This window comes from Oryctolagus cuniculus, chromosome 13, assembly GCF_051225735.1.
Source record: "Oryctolagus cuniculus isolate XC-2025 breed Fujian yellow rabbit chromosome 13, ASM5122573v1, whole genome shotgun sequence".
NCBI lineage: Eukaryota > Metazoa > Chordata > Mammalia > Lagomorpha > Leporidae > Oryctolagus > Oryctolagus cuniculus.
The window spans coordinates 72,804,004-72,820,475 of NC_142879.1; the positions used below are offsets into that span (position 1 = coordinate 72,804,004).

The following is a 16,472-nucleotide window of genomic DNA, read 5'->3' on the forward strand; positions in this document are numbered from 1 at the left end:
ATTTTTAATGTAAGCAATCATTATCAAATGTTAGGAACAAAGCAAAAATTGTTCTGCAATCTCACTGTTGATGTGTTAATGTTTACTTGCCTAGATTTTTCTAAAGCTAGATATATGCCCTTATAGCATATAGTTATATTGGCAATGTGCACAATTTTTCTGACCATCACATTCTATTTGGTGATCTTTTTTCATTAAAAATAAACTAGCAACATATTTTGTATGAACATATACATGCCTATAGCCTCAATTTTTTCCTTTAAAATAGATTTTAGTTTAGAAATTCAGAATATGATACAGAAAATTTCCAGGCACCCCATATTCAGTTTATCCTATTATGAGCATCTTAGATTAGTATGGTACATTTATCACACATGTACTGAGACAATATTGATGGGTAATTATTAAAGTCCATATTTTGTTCAGATTTCCTCAGTTTCTACATAGTCTCATTTTTCTGTCTCTGTTTCTTTTCAGGACACCACATTACGTTTTGTCATCATGTTCCCTTGGGCTTCTCTAGACTGTGACAGTTTCTCAGACTGCTTATTCTAATGAACTTGGCAGTTTTAATACTAGCGAGGTATTTTATAGGATATCTCTTTATTGGGATGTAGTATTTTTTGAAGACTGGGATAATGGGTCAAAATATCACATTGTGTATCTAAGATGTATCTAAAATATATACAATTTTTGTTGGTTAAGTATACCTCAGTATACCTAAAAAGAAAAAAACTAGGGAAAGGGGCTTTGGGAAGAATACTATGGAGGGAAATTGGCATTCTCATCAAATCATCTCAAGGATACTGCCAAGAAAAATTTTGGCTATGGATATTGACATCGATCATCTGATCAAGATAGTGTTTTGCAGGGAGTTCCACTGTAAATCATTTTTCTTCCAATTTTTTTCATACTATACTCTTTGAAAGGAAATCACTATGCACATCTCACATTTAACGACACAGTTTAATTTTAGTGGCTTCAGAAATACAAATGTCTTACAGTATATTTTACAGATTTCTTTTTGGTAGACATCTAGGGGATTTTCAACTTTTAATTACTGTAAAGGATCTTGCCACATACCCTGACCTAGCATCTCTATCTCCTTACATATCACTGATTCTTTCTTTAATATCAAAAGCAAAAATGAAACTTCTGGGTCAGTGTTAACCACAAAGCAAGGCTTTTGATGCACATTGGCAAGTGCATCCCCAGAATCTCTATGCCAACTCAGTCTTACTATTAGGCGTCTGCAAGGCACACTAATTCTTTATAATGTGTGTAGCTGGTGCAAACAAGGGTGATATGGGAAGATGATGGAGTGGTGGGCAGAGACCCAGTTTTATAGGGCATGCAAAGAGTTTGCATTTTGTACTCAGTGTCTTGGGAGGCTACTGGAAGCTTGTTAACAGGGAACAGATCTGATCTACTTTATATGATTTGTGCTGTCTTCACTTCTTCAAAAAGTCCCTTAGATGATGCCTGGGTATTTCTTTTGACCTTGACTTACAGGTCTTCAAAGTCAAAATGCAATATGACGGATGACTTGCCAAGCTTTCTTATGCCAATCCAGCTTTCTGTCAGTTGGGGAAATCCAGAAAGTAAGATTGGAGAGAGAAGAGGGAGTGCCAAAATGATTTATTCAGAGGGAAGGAGTTGGGTGGTGGGGTGGAATAGGGCAGAAAATGGGAAAAGCCCTGCTGTGGAAAGCTTTCTAAATGACTCTGCTGTACAAAGTACACTGCAAGGAGATGCAGAGCAATGGGGAGATGAAAATCACAACTCCCAGATAGCTGACGGTTGTCTGCTAGTTTTAAATCTTGGCAGAAAATACATTACCCGGGGTAAGGAGAACATAAGGTAGCACAGGAAAGAGCTGCTCAGAGATAATTCTCTGTGAGATACTAGATCTATCTTTTGGTGTGGCTTAGTAATTCTTCATGTAAAGATGTTTATCATGCTTGGGGTGACAAAAGGCTGCTATAAAGTACCAGAATCTCCTAAATCTTCATAGCTGTCCAAAAATGAGGATTAAAGAGAATTACAGTGATAGTATATGAGCTATTAAGCAGACACATCAGATAATTTTTTAAATGTCTAAGGAATAGTTAGATGGACCAATAAAAATATTTAAGTAGAAAATACTAAATATTTTTGCATTTTTTTTCTCTAAAAAATCTTATCACTGATTGGGGCATATAAGTACCAAAGTACTTTTAATGTCTTAGTAACAACCAGATGGCCCATCCATCAAGGGCCTCCTGAGATTTAGAATTAATATTTTATTACTTAATTACAATTTATAATTACACAGATAGGGCCAACTCATCCCTCTTGAGTAATTTTCTCTGTGGGATTAAGTTGTGCTATTTGGAAGAGATAGTGACCCTTTCAATCCCTAGAATATTAGACTGGTATATGGCAAGCTACCACATCATTGCAGTAGGCACTATTAATCAGTATTCATAGGAAACTTTTTAAACAGAGTAGTCTTGGTGGTTTAATTTTTTTGTTATTATTAAAATATCTTAGTATCTGAATCCTGCAAAACTGATGGCCAACACACTGTGGCTACCAGCAACACTGAAAGTCATGAACTTTTCTCTGTTTTTCTTCTCTCTCAATTACCTTGATTTCTAGGCATGGTTTTGTGAATGAAAGCAAACAAGTGGGCAAACAAAAATCTTAACATATTACTCCGAAGTTGTATTATTCCTTTGTAACTACAGTATATTATCAGAGATGATTTTGAAATGCAGATATTCAATATTTTGGCACTTTGAGGTGGTTGAGAACTTCTCTCTAATGAAGTAGCAAAACAGTTGGGAAACGGACAAAAAGAAAAAGAAATGAGTTAGTAGCCAAAAGAGACACAAATAAACTACATTCCTAGCAATTTTTTCTTAAAAGCAAGCAGGCTTTAATGAGCTTTCATGCAAAAATAAAAGCAAGGCAAGGAATAAGACCTACCAGTAAATCAAACCAGACTCTTTACGATTTTGAATCTTATTTTGACTAACCAGAAAGACTCCAGGACAAAGAATGAAAAACAGCTTTTAAGATGGCAGAATCTCAGTACTCAAGAAGATCTAGTTTAACTCACTTACTTTTTTTTTTTTTTTTTTTTTTTTGACAGGCAGAGTTAGTGAGACAGAGACAGAGAAAGGTCTTCCTTCCGTTTGTTCACCCCCAAAACGGCCGCTTACGGCCGGTGTGCTGCACCCATCGGAAGCCAGGAGCCAGGTGCTTCTCCTGGTCTCCCATACGGGTGCAGGGCCCAAGGACCTGGGCCATCCTCCACTGCCCTCCCAGGCCACAGCAGAGAGCTGGACTGGAAGAGGAGCAACCGGGACAGAATCCGGTGCCCCAACTGGGACTAGAACCTGGGGTGCTGGTGCCGCAGGCGGAGGATTAGCCTAGTGAGCCGTGGCGCCGGGGCCAACTCAATTACTTTAAAAACAAGAGAATTAAGTCCATTGAGGTTTGGCGACTTAGTCAAGTTCACACATCTAGTTAGTCATCTGGTAGGCAGCTGCTAGCTATATATGGAAGATGCACTGAGTATCGTTACATTTTGGGTGCAGAAGAGATAGTGAGAAGTAAACTGGAGTGGAGATTACATTTACGATATCTTACTACTATTTCCAAAGGCTGAAAAGACAATGTTGTTTCATCTGCACTAGGAAACACTAATGATTGATAATTTTTCCCAAGTAGATGAAATATTCTAGGGAGATGCTGGTCAGTTATTATTGCCATATGGATGCAAACAAGAACAAATGGATACATGTTGTAGTGGAATAGAATTTAGTTAGAAATGAGGAAGAGTTTCTTGGATGTCATGGTGATTAGTTACTGAAATTATTGACAGGATTCATTGATCATGTAAAGCGAAATAAATATTCATCAGTCTTCGACTCTAGTTTTCTTCCAAATTATTCCTTTTGTTTCTTGTGAGATCCTGTTTTAAACTACTAATTCCAAGGGCTTTAGTTCCAAAGTTGTTTTTGGTATGAAGCAAATTTCTGTTGCTCTGAGATGCTAGAATTAATAAAAACTTAATTTAGCTGTTATGCTTTTGTGTTTATGCCAAAAAATATTTTTTTGCAAAGTACTGCTGCCTAGAAATAGCCTATGAAATATGACATAGATGAGATTCTGAAAAGTTGACTGTAAAGTTATGTTTGGAATTCAGCTTTTTAAATTTTTATCATTAAATCCACAAATCCACATTAAGGCCGGCGCTGTGCCTCAACAGGCTAATCCTCTGCCTAGCGGCTCCGGCACACCGAGTTCTAGTCCCGGTCGGGGTGCTGGATTCTGTCCCGGTTGCCCCTCTTCCAAGCCAGCTCTCTGCTATGGCCCAGGAGTGCAGTGGAGGATGGCCCAAGTGCTTGGGCCCTGCACCCCATGGGAGACCAGGAGGAAGCACCTGGCTCCTGCCTTCGGATCAGCGTGGTGCGCCGGCCACAGCGCGCTGGCCACGGCAGCCATTGGAGGGTGAACCAGCGGCAGGGGAAGACCTTTCTCTCTGTCTCTGTCTCTGTCTCTCTCTCTCTCACTGTCCACTCTGTCTGTCAAAAAAAAAAAATCCACATTAAGGGGCTAGCACTGTGGCATAGTGAGTAAAGCTGCAGCCTGCAACACCAACTGACATCCACTCTGGTTCGTGTCCTGGTTGCCCCACTTCTGATCCAGCTCCCTGCTAATGGCCTGGGAAAACAACAGAAAATGGCCCAAGTGCTTGGGCTCCTGCAACCCATGTGGGAGACCTGGATAAAGCTCCTGGCTTCTGGCTTTGGCCTGCCCCAGTGCTGGCCATCTGGGGAGTGAACCAGAATCGGAGATCTCTCTGTCTCTTTCTGCTCTGTTTCTCTCTCTCTCTCTCTCTCTCTCTCTCTTCTCTGCCTGTCTCACTCTATCAAAACTAAATAAATAAATCTTTTAAAAAATTCACAGGAAAAAATTGAAGCCATGTATCCATGGAAATCAGTTGGGTCCTGGTGTTAATAATAGTCTGTAATCATTCTCAAAGGTTGAATTCTCACTTTGTGTGAGATGTTCTATACTTGTAAATTCTCACAAGCATTCCCAAGAGCTCTGTTTTGTATCTGTTAAGAGAGATGGAAACTCAGAAGATAAAGCAAATTGCCTAAAGTCCCACCCTAACAACTGCCAGGACAGTTAGGAAGAGGATTCAATTTACCAGTTTGGTGATTAGAAGTGCAGTAGGAGGCAAGACTTTCAGCACTAAAGCTGGCATTGTCTAGTGAAACTGGGACAGTTTTAGCCAGTCTATCCTAAAGGTCCTATGCTTATGAAAAATGCAAAACATGAGATACTATGGCCATAACAGGGTTAGAGTGCTGCCTTTCCCCACTCACATTTCCTTCACTTTTGTCTTACTTCCTCTTGGGTTATTGGAATAGCATCACATGTTTCTACTCTAGTTTAAGGGAGCTTCACTTGCAACTAGTGGGGCCTATCTGTGTGGTCCACAGTTATTAGTACTTCTGAAGACAACTGAACGTTTGTCACCCATCTGGATTAGGAGGGACTTCCAGGACTGTCCCCATGCCCATAAGGCCACCCTATCCAGCACGGTGACATGATGATGCAGGGGCAGATGTTCAATCAGGACCTAAGTATATGCTAGTCAGGATATAAGTATATCCCCATCACACTCTACACAGAAGTGTGTGGAAAGTGGAGAAGAAACAAGACGAGAAATGCATGGATGAGGAAGTGAACCAGTGGATGGAAGAGTGCTCTCTTTCATTCTGTCTTTCAAATAAATAAAAATAAGGAAATTAGAAGGAAAAACTGTGCTGTAGGGGCCAATGTTTGGCACAGTATTGGGACATCCATATTCCAATCAGAGTGCTTGGATTCAAGCCCTAGCGCCACCCTCCATTCCAGCTTCCTGCTAATGTGCACCATGGGAAGTAGCAGAGAATGGTTAAAGCAGTTGAGTCTGTCACTCATGACTTCAGACCTAGATTGAATTTTACCCTCCTGGTTTTGGTGTGGCCCAGCCCAGGCTGTTGTGTACATTTGAGGAGTAAACCACAGATGGGTGATATCTCTTTCTCTCTCTTCTTGTCTCTCCCTTCTCTCCCTCCCTTTCTCTGCCTTTCAAACAAATAATAAAGAAATAAATTTTAAAAAAAGAAGCTCTGCTATATAAAATCTTTCCAAATCTCATTGCCCTAAGGAGAGAAACTTGAAACATTTTTTTTCAAATTTGTCCACAATTCTAAATATGTATCTGCTATTATCAATAACAAGTTGTGAAGTTGGAAATATTCACAGTAATAATAACAATAACAATGTTAATAATCAGCAGTTCCTGGTCATTCTGGAAGTTCAAATTCCCTTCCTAATTTGTACATAAAAAGAATAAAATATTGCTGTGCCATCAGAAGGTGATCATTAAAGACTAAATAGCCAGAAAGAAAAAGCAATCACAAAGGAGAAAGGCTGTTTATTATTGAGGTATGTGGAACAGTTATTAATAAATATATGCATGCTATTTTTTGATTTTTTTCAGGTTTTATAAAATATATAACTTCCTGTGATTTCTCATTTTACATAATTATTCACTTTAAGCCTGATTTTGATTTTGCAATTTTGTATTATTCTTAAAGAGCGCCCACTCAGTTTAAATTTTGGCACCACAGAAGCTGTACCCATCCCCTGCTGGGTGTGAGGTCTCTGGTGAGACTGCTTCCTCACGCAGGCCTTTCTCCCTGCCTCCCCTTGGCACACTTTCCAGCCCTCTATGTGTTTAAAGTTGGTTTCTTTGATGACTGCGTTTGGAACATTTATCTCTTTTGGCAGATAGAAGGGAGGCGAGTTTAAAGAAAATTTGTAAATTATGGCTGTAATTATGGATCTGCCCCACGGAGATCCAAACAAGAACAGTAAATCTCTTGTAGAAACTGATAGGCAGAATTGGCATCTTCAGCAGTCTGGCTGCAGATGCCACTTGAATATGGATGCTAATGCTAGGTTAAGGCCCTCTTCTTCTCCCTAATATATGTGGTTTTCATTGATGGTTAATTGTTAGTAGAATGTACTCTTATACTAGTTTTTTTCTTTTTTTAGGGTCCTACAGTTATTTTTGGAGAGAACAACTCCATGATCCATGATAATGCAAACTTCCTTATGCTGCCTTCTTAAGTTCATGTTAACAGTGTTTGTAGTGATACCCATCATAAACTTTGTCTTCACACATGATTTGGGGATGGGTTCCCCAATCCAAGCCTGCTTGCTAATTGTAGCTCTTTTCTCACAGTTCAGGAGGTTAGCCACTTGTTAGGGAACTTCCCAACTTGGAACTGGTACATTCCTTCTTTTGTACCCACTTGGTGGTCTTAGGGTTGTTACTAAATACACCATTTATTGAAAGAAGCATTGTTGTTAGCAGTATTGTGAGGGGTACCCTTTTTCAATGATTTTCTTTTTGGAAGTGAAAAACCCTCAAATATGGACTAACCATATTTTGTCTCTTATTTTACATTTCACACTGCATTTAAAAATATCATCATCCATATTTCCATAACAGATGCTAAAGAACTTTTCTACCCACAACTTTCAGAAAGTAATGTCATTTAATTTAGATTCTTGTTTCTTCTATTTTAAATAATTATTCCACTGTGCTACATAATTGTTTTATGGACAATATAATAGAACCATCCATTCAATATATAAGACATATACATTCAAGAAAATAATATTCTACCTGAATGAACACACATTCCAGATATTTAGATCAAGACATATTTTCCTGTGCTTGCTAAATGGACAATGAATACAATGACTTACATGTGAATGTGTTTGTGTGAGTGTGTGTTAGCATGTGCACTTTTTGTCAGGGTCATCTTTACCTGCTCATCACACAAATCCATTTTGGAAGAAGTTCTTCCACTGGTAGAGAAGGTTCGGATATGGACTACAACAATATTTACTGTTCAGTTGAACTTGCTCCTTTGAGAAAGGAATGGGTATTGAGAAGAAGGTTAAGGTAACTGCAAAGAAGCATTTTAATAGGCATTTTAATAGGCAAAGCAATGTTTTCTGCCTGTTGTACCATTCAGGGTAATCTCAGGGACTTAGAAAAGCAATAGGTCATACTCACCCATGGCATTCAGGCCACCACTCAGCAGGCGACTGCTCAATAAAATCATCCTGAGACTCAGGCTGACAGAGCAGCTGACATGAAAAGTGGGAAAGGCCAAGAGCACTCTGCTGGGTCTCACACTAACAGTGCAATGGTGCAGCATGGAAGAGACCCGAACAGGATTTCCCTTCACCTCCTGTTTGGTGGAAGGATTACTTGCGTGGTCTTAGCCACATGGGGGCTGGGAGTACAACCCTCCCCTGTGTTTTGAACAGGTAGAAGCAGAATTAGTTTCAGAGTAGGACTAAAGGTTTTCACTGGCAAGTTTTGTTTTGTGTGTGTGTGTGTGGTTTTGTTTTTTTTTTTTTTTTTTTTTTTTTTTTTTTTTTTTTTTGACAGGCAGAGTGGACAGTAAGAGAGAGACACAGAGAGAAAGGTCTTCCCTTGCTGTTGGTTCACTCTCCAATGGCCGGCGCACCGCGCTGATCTGATGGCAGGAACCAGGTGCTTATCCTGGGGTGCAGGGCCCAAGGACTTGGGCCATCCTCCACTGCACTCCCTGGCCACAGCAGAGAGTTGGCCTGGAAGAGGAAGAGGGGCAACCGGGACAGAATCCGGCGCCCCGACTGGGACTAGAACCTGGTGTGCCGGCACCGCAAGGCGGAGGATTAGCCTAGTGAGCCGCAGTGTGAGCCTCACTTGCAAGTATTTTAACCTCATTTCTTTCATCTCTGTCTACCCCCTCTTTGGATCATTTCAACATGTATCTATTTAGTTACTAGTCTGTGCGAATCACTGTGCTAAGTGCTAGGGACAGACTGAGGAAAAGATCCAACCCTGGTTCCCAACATGGGTGAGTGCAGGGGAGGAAAAAAAAACATAGCATTTACAAGACCTTGGAAAAAGCCCTTTACTGCATCTTATTGATGTTGAGATTTTTCTAGTATTTCTGTAATAGCAGTCTATTGGGATTTTCCCTATCTTGGTATATAAGTGAGGTTGAAGGTTTGTGAAGTGCATTGCATTAAGAACAACTGGTATAGTTAGAGTTTGAAAGATTAATGTCTACTTATTTCACTATCCAAGTAGCAATATAGCCCTACAGTTTTCATCATAAGAACAATAAGTTCATCATCATTAATGGTGTTGATTGTTTTTCATACTTATCTTTACTATGTTTACTTTGCTATTTGCTATTACTTTACTGTTTACTATGCTATTTTCTGAGGACAGAACCATGAGACAAATTCCATTTGTGGTAGTCCTGGAGAGAAAGAAATGAGGTTTGACCAGTTCTAACTGAATTTATACTCTCTCAAATCAGAGAAATGAATTAATATGTGATTGGCTCTACTTATCATCACTAACCTGTTTTGCTTGGGTTTGAAAACATGAGGGGCTTGTCAGTATCCTTGTCTGTTAAATACAGGGCACAGCTAAGGTCCTAGAACATCTGGTCAAAAGGCTGACTCTGCCTCTCCCGCAAAGACTGGTGTTTTTATCTGGTCCCCTCAGTTTGTCTGCATAATTTTCCCGCACAAATTGGTATTTAAACCTCAAAACCTTTAGCTAACTACATCTGTCATTGATATTTTATTGTTTAATTTTCTTTTTATGGAGCCAAATTACATCTCTCCCACATACAGCAGGCACTTTACATGTCTAATTTGTCGACATGTTCTATAATGATAATTTCATTGATTTAGAAAGTGACATTATGAGCAACATATGTTCAGTTTAGCAGTAGACCTTGTTATGGCAATCAATTTTTTCCCCTCCAGAACTCAACTATATTCCACATTTAGAGGCGGTAGAATCATTTAACTAGTTCAGGTTCTTACGATTTAAAAAGAAAGAGAGAGAGAGTGAAAGAAACATACGTTTGGTATGCTTTCCCAAAAGAATAAATTCTCGCTTTGTGCAGTTTACAATGTGCATATATTATCACTGTGTACCACAGGCAGGTGAGAAGAAGCAAAGCAGTAAAGGCATTCAGAAAAACTGCAAGTGACAGAGAAGAAACGCTTCACCCAAGTCCTTTAACGTTCTCTCCCTGCCTTGCCCCTACATAATGCGACCTTAATATATCTTCCAGGAGCCTCCAAAGCAGCAGGCATAGTGACCAACAATACATGCTTTTGGGTGCTTTCATGCGCCTGTGGTCTCATTTGCATTTTCTTCTCTACCCTCTATACTTATCTGAAAAAAAATTCCATCTCATTTTTCAACATCCAGCGCAAAGTTCAGCAGAGCTTCTCTCTTCTTCCAACTCAAGTCAGCATTAGTCATGACATCGCTCCCTGGAGTCGGCGCATGGAATTTCCTTACTCTTCTGCAAGCAACCTGGGGGAGGATCTTATTCATCTCTGTGCCCCTAGCAGCTCTGTGCCTGGCTTATTGTAGTACTCAATAAAAATGAATTGGATTAAGCATAAACTATTTTCTATTTGACAAAGCTATTGTCTACTATAAAGGAATCTTTAAGATGGCACCCTGTTTTTCTTTATACAGTAATTAATGGCTAGTGTTCCTTGTTATTGATGATGATTCATAAAGTCAGCCAGGAGCTTAGTCCAGTATCAGTACAGGGTGGAGTGCTTTAGGGATGATGTGAGAAATATTAGGAAATACTTACAAAAATCTCTAGTACGGTTAGGATAGGGGCTATGTAAGAAAAGAAAAATAGCAGCATAACGTAGAGACAGTCAGATTCATCTAGAGTAGGGAGATTATTTTTCCTTGAAAGGAATTTCTGGGATTTGACTTCAGTGGGAGCCAATCCCTGATAGCATATACATTTTCTGTGTTTTATAGTTCAAATAGTAAGCATAGCATTATTGTTAATTAAAAGAAATTAAAACTTTCTGTAAATGTTCATAAAGGTAGAAAACCAGAAAAAGATTTTATTTTCAAAAATAAATATTAATACAGAAAATCTGAGTTCCATTTCTTGAGCAAGATGAAACAGACATTTCTCCTTTGTCCTGTTAAGAAGATCTAATCATTCTGGACATTATGTACATGAGTCAAACATAGGGAGACTTAGAAAGGTGGAGAGATGCAGACAGACTGGCTAGGTACTTTGGGACTCAATGAGCAATATGATAGTGAATTCCTTTAGTTTTGTTTTTTCCTGTAAATATCCTCTACTGGGGACTGTAGAAACTGACAATCTAGAAACTCCAATGATATCAGAAAAGCTGTCAGAAGCAAAGCTTGCTCTTGTTAGCCAAGGGACAAGGAAGGGGCAAACCAGTAAGGCAGAAAACTTGGTGACAATAACCTTTCTACAGCAGCCAAACACAACGATACAGACCACGGCCACAATCCCAGCCCTGGATGAGAACCCGGCACTTGACTCCCCAAGGAACGATCACGCACGAGGTAGTGAGTGTGAAGGACTGAAACAAAGGCCAGGCAGCCCGAATGCTGTCCATTGGTTAGCGATTATAAACATCTCTGCCAAGACAGTCATCATCGCATCCTGCATTTACCACATGGGGACAATTCCACTTGCAGAGGTTGTTTTATTGGCCCAAGTTGGGAAGCTTGAAAGTGGAAGAACTGGGGTTAGAAAACAGGTCCATCTGGCTGTAAACTCACGCTCGTTCCGTTTCAACACATGGCTTTAATGCTGCAGCCAAGGTGGAAACACCAGTGATCGCACGTGAGATTTATTACCAGCAAGTTGGGGTTTGGTCTGGCAATCTAAGGAGGACCACCAGCAGTGGGTACACATTGCATAAGGCAATAAATGAAGAAATCTTTTTTGTTCTTCACCCTTCACAATCCTGCACTGCTGTGGACTATTTAATAGCTACTACATTTCACCCCAGGTGATTGAATCGATTACTTGGAGTCAGTTTGTTTATCACCCTGTCAAACTGGAGAAGAATTCTATCCTTTGATAGGAAGAATAACCTACACACATATGAGCACTTACCAATTATTTCTATTATTGCCATTATTTCTATTAGTTTCAGCTAATTAGAGTCCTTTTCAATTCGTATCCAGAGATACAACATTGATTTGCCAGCCATACATAGAGAAAGCCACCCTTAGGGAAATTAACGATTAGGCTATGCATTGAAATTCTGGCAAAAGCAAAAGTAAATCCAAGAATAATTCATAAAAGTTAGTGCTGGCATTGGAGACATTTTAAAAATAAAATGGGGGTGGAACAGAGCTTATACTGATCAAGATGAAATGTTTTCAGTTATGACTATCACCTTCTAGGTTTTAGGATTAAACTAAAAATCATATATCCTTCAAAGCTTCCTAAAGTGGTCTCAAAATCATCATCGTTTATAAGAATTTCAACAAATGCAATCCTGAAGTCATTCCCATTAGGCCATTTTGAGCAATTATACTGAAATTCAGGTAGAAATTATTATAGGAGGCAAGGATTCGAGAGAAATACGAGAACAAAGGATGCTTTTTCAGTGGGAATGGCAGGTCAGAGAGTATGAGGGGTATCTGAAAAGTTCATGGAGAAAGTTTTATGAAAAAAGCATGCACAGATTCAACATTTTTGGCACTGAAATGAATTTACCTTTTAATCCTGTTTCCCACAACATTTTGAAGTACTCTCCTCTAACTGACAAAACCCATAGTTTTAGACCATAGTAAAACTTTGCACGACTCAAAGCATAAAGGATTTAGAAATCCATGAGGCCTTTATCACTCAGCAAACTAAGGCCAAGACAGCTGAAATAAATCCTCCAAATTTGTGTATCTTAGAAGAGAAGCCCTCGGGACAAAAATGTGTCACAATTACCACCCAGATGTTTTAAAATTGCTTTTTGGTTTTCACTCAAAATAAAAGGAATAGTTTTTAGGGAAAAATCAGAGGTGAGGTGATTAGAGTGGTTATAAAATTCAAGGGTAGAGCCTCAGTTTCTCTGATTCTCTAAAGATAACTGGGTTAGGGACACAAATGTGAGGAACTGACAATTTTTATCATGTGTGCCAATACATTGTTCTAGATAGTTTTGCTTTAAGAAATCATTAGGTAATGTTATTGGTTCTTTGAACATCATGATGGTTGATTAAAAACCATTAGTGTTGAGATTTGCATTGTGGGTGTCATGGGTTAAGCAGCTGCCTGTGATGCTGGCTTTTCATATGGGCATGGGCTTGTATCCTGGCTGCTCCACTTCCAGCTCTCTGCTAATGTACCTGAGAAAGCAGAGGAGGATCACCCAAGTGCTTGGATCCCTGCCACTCATGTGGGAGACCAGGGTGAAGCTCCTGGCTCCTGGCTTTAGCTGGCCAAGCCCTGGCCATTGCAGTCATTTAGGGAGTGAATCAGCAGATTTTTCTCTCTCTGCAACTCTGCCTCTCAAGTAAATAAATAAATCTTTTTTTTTTTTAAATTACAGTTCTGACTACCCTTACAATGACACTTAGATTACTTATCTAATGAAGAAATGAAGAATAATGCTAATGAAATGTGATTTGAAATAAATTTTAGGAATAATTTATAAAATCCATTGGCTGTTACTGGAATATATATTGCTGCTTTAAATTTTCACTTCCTCTAGAATTCCCTTTCTCTTCTTCCCTTAATAGCAAAAGGATATTTCCAGGAATTCTCTACATTTTATTCCTTTGCCTCCTTTATATTAACAACTCTGCTTTCCACATAGTTTTTCTTCTTCTTCTTCTTCTTTTTTTAATGAGGGACTAAATTTATAAGCCACGTTAGAAGTCTTGGACAAATTTCAAAAAACGAACTCACATTTCAAGGTAAATGCTAATTGGCTAACGGTTTGAAATTTCTGGGAAAATTTTCACCAACTCAAACTTTATTCAAATCAACTGAAAGCTAAAAACATTTGCAAAACGCTGCGGCATCCTTACCTGTCTCAGATAGAGCCCCTCTCTCTTAACAGATCCCTTTCAGTAGGTGCTGAGAATTTCCCTGATGGGATGCTGTGGACATCGCTTAGAACATCATTTATGCCAAAGGATCTTCTAGTTCAGCTTCCCAAAAGTCAAGACAGAGTTCACCTTTTTGGGAGACAGCTAGATGCACTTTGATATACTCATAATACAAAATTTCCCATCAAGGCAACAACAGCAGCCACCCCACTCGTAACGACAGCCAGACACAGTAAAAAGACACAGATAAATTTAGGGAATGTTTAGTATTTCCTGTTGACTGCCACTGAATCTAAATCCCTGTTCCATGTAGATACCACGGAATTCAAATTCAGAGAAAAGATAAAACACATGGATATTACAGTAGATAAAGATTTATGAGAAAGGAATCAGTTTTACAGTTGAGACCTTAACATCTCACTTGAGACTAATCAAAATAAGATGAGCACCACCCCCACCCTTAGTAGGGAGAGAGGTACCCTTTCCTTGTCTGTAGAGGGGGCTTTGGTTCATTAGCTAAGCCTGTCCAGTGCTCAGCTCTCAGTAATACTGTCACCTTGCCTGAGTGAAGATCATCAAGGTGGTTATTTGAAAGGAAATGCTAAAGCCTGTTTCTGAAACTGTAGCGAGGAGTTACAATTCACTCACACAAGTCATTCTTAATTTTCCAGGCTCTGACTGACAGCTGGTCCTAGCACATCAGGTGTCACTTAGAGTTCACAAACAGCAGTATCGTTCCCTGTTGAAACTCTTAGGTTGATGCCTTGTGAGCATGAAGCTACAAAATTTCATTCTAGTCAAAAGCAGGATTTTTAATTATAAAAGTAATTTTGTTATAAGGACTTGGCTCTGGGTGCAAGTTGAAAGAAGAAACGAAAAGGTCTTTGCTTTGTTTTAGGTTTTTCAATGTAGACTTTAAGGAGAGAGTGATTATTTATTTTTTATTTAATTACTTAAAGCATGTAAAATTTTCTGGCCCTACAGGCTTACTGATTTCTTAATAACCTGCAATTTTAATAAGACTGTGTATAAACATAATTTTATTAGTTAAAAATGCTTTCAAGAACAATGCCTTGTTAAATCATTGAAACAGCCTGGGCCATTGACAGAAAAGACTTCTTGATCCTCCATTTAAGATGAGGACTTGGGGCTGGCACTGTGGCACAGCAGGTTAAGCTGCCTCTGCAGGAACGGCATCACATACTGGGCTCTCATTCGAGCCCTGGCTGCTCCACTTCTAATCTGGCTTCCAGCTAATGTACCTGGGAAAGCAGCAAAAGATGGCCCAAGTCCCTGGGCCCCTGCCACACACATGGGAGGCCTGGCCATTTGAGGAGTGAAACAGCAGATAGAAGACCTTTCTCTCTCTCTCTCTCTCTCTCTCTCTCTCTCTCTCTCTCTGAGTCTCTGCCTTTCAAATAAATAAATTAATTTAAAAAAAGATCAGGGGCCATCGCTATGGTGTAGTGGGTAAGGCCCCTGCCTGCAGTGCTGGCATCCCAAACGGGTGCTGGTTTGAATCCTGGCTGCTCCACTTCTGATCCAGCTTTCTGCTGTGGCCTGGGAAAGCAGTGGAGGATGGTCCAAGTCTTTGGGCCCCTGCACCTGTGTGGGAGACCTGGAAGAAGCTCCTGGCTCCTGGCTTCGGATCAGCACAGCTCCGGCCATTGCTGCCATTTGGGAGTGAACCAGCGGATGGAAGACCTCTCTCTCTGCCTCTCCTCCTCTCTCTGTGTAACTCTTTCAGATAAATAAAATAAATCTTTAAAAAAAAAAGACCAGAGCTCAGAAATTCCTTTCTCAACCCTGAGCCTCCACCTTGTACTAGGCACTGTATCAGAGACGAATGTTTTCACCTGCAGCACTGAAACAGAAGGAAATCAGATGGGGAGAAATGGTGCTCTTTGGAGTCCCAAGAGGCTATAACTCCCTGTTGTTGGTGATTGTGGAGAGAAAGCAAACATGCAGTGGGAAGTGGACACACGATTGGTTTATCTAGAGGGAAATTTAGTAGGTGATCCAGGGGAAATGAAAATTATCTGTAGAAGTTATAACTCAAAACATATTCAGTGCACTTCACTTTCAAAAGATGATGTGAAAGAGGATAAGAAAGAGGCAAGATACTGATAAGGAAAGGATGCTGGGTGTTGCACAGCGATGTATTATTTTGTTCCAAAACTTCCACTTGGTAAACATTAATCAAAGAGAACAAATAGTAACTTTGAGTTTTACCAATTACTTTTCCTAAATTGACACTAAATATTTGATGATTGTCTATAGATTGCTGTTAAATTCCAAGTGATACTTCAGTGTAGATTAACGGGTAAAATGCATTAAGGATGGGCAAACAAATGATTAATATTACAAGCTAGATCTATTTAGCTACTTTTAAAGATTGACTTCAACCTACTTCAAAACTTCTGCCCCAAATGAAATACATATTTGGCTTTTTTTCCCAAATGGTGCA

At 39.5% G+C, this 16,472-nt stretch overlaps 1 protein-coding gene across 2 annotated transcripts in view; it reads right to left on the reverse strand.

Annotated features, from left to right (window-relative positions):
* The window catches only part of CELF2 (CUGBP Elav-like family member 2), a 939,267-nt gene that overhangs the window by 660,939 nt on the left and 261,856 nt on the right, over positions 1-16,472 (reverse strand). The window lies entirely within an intron of this gene.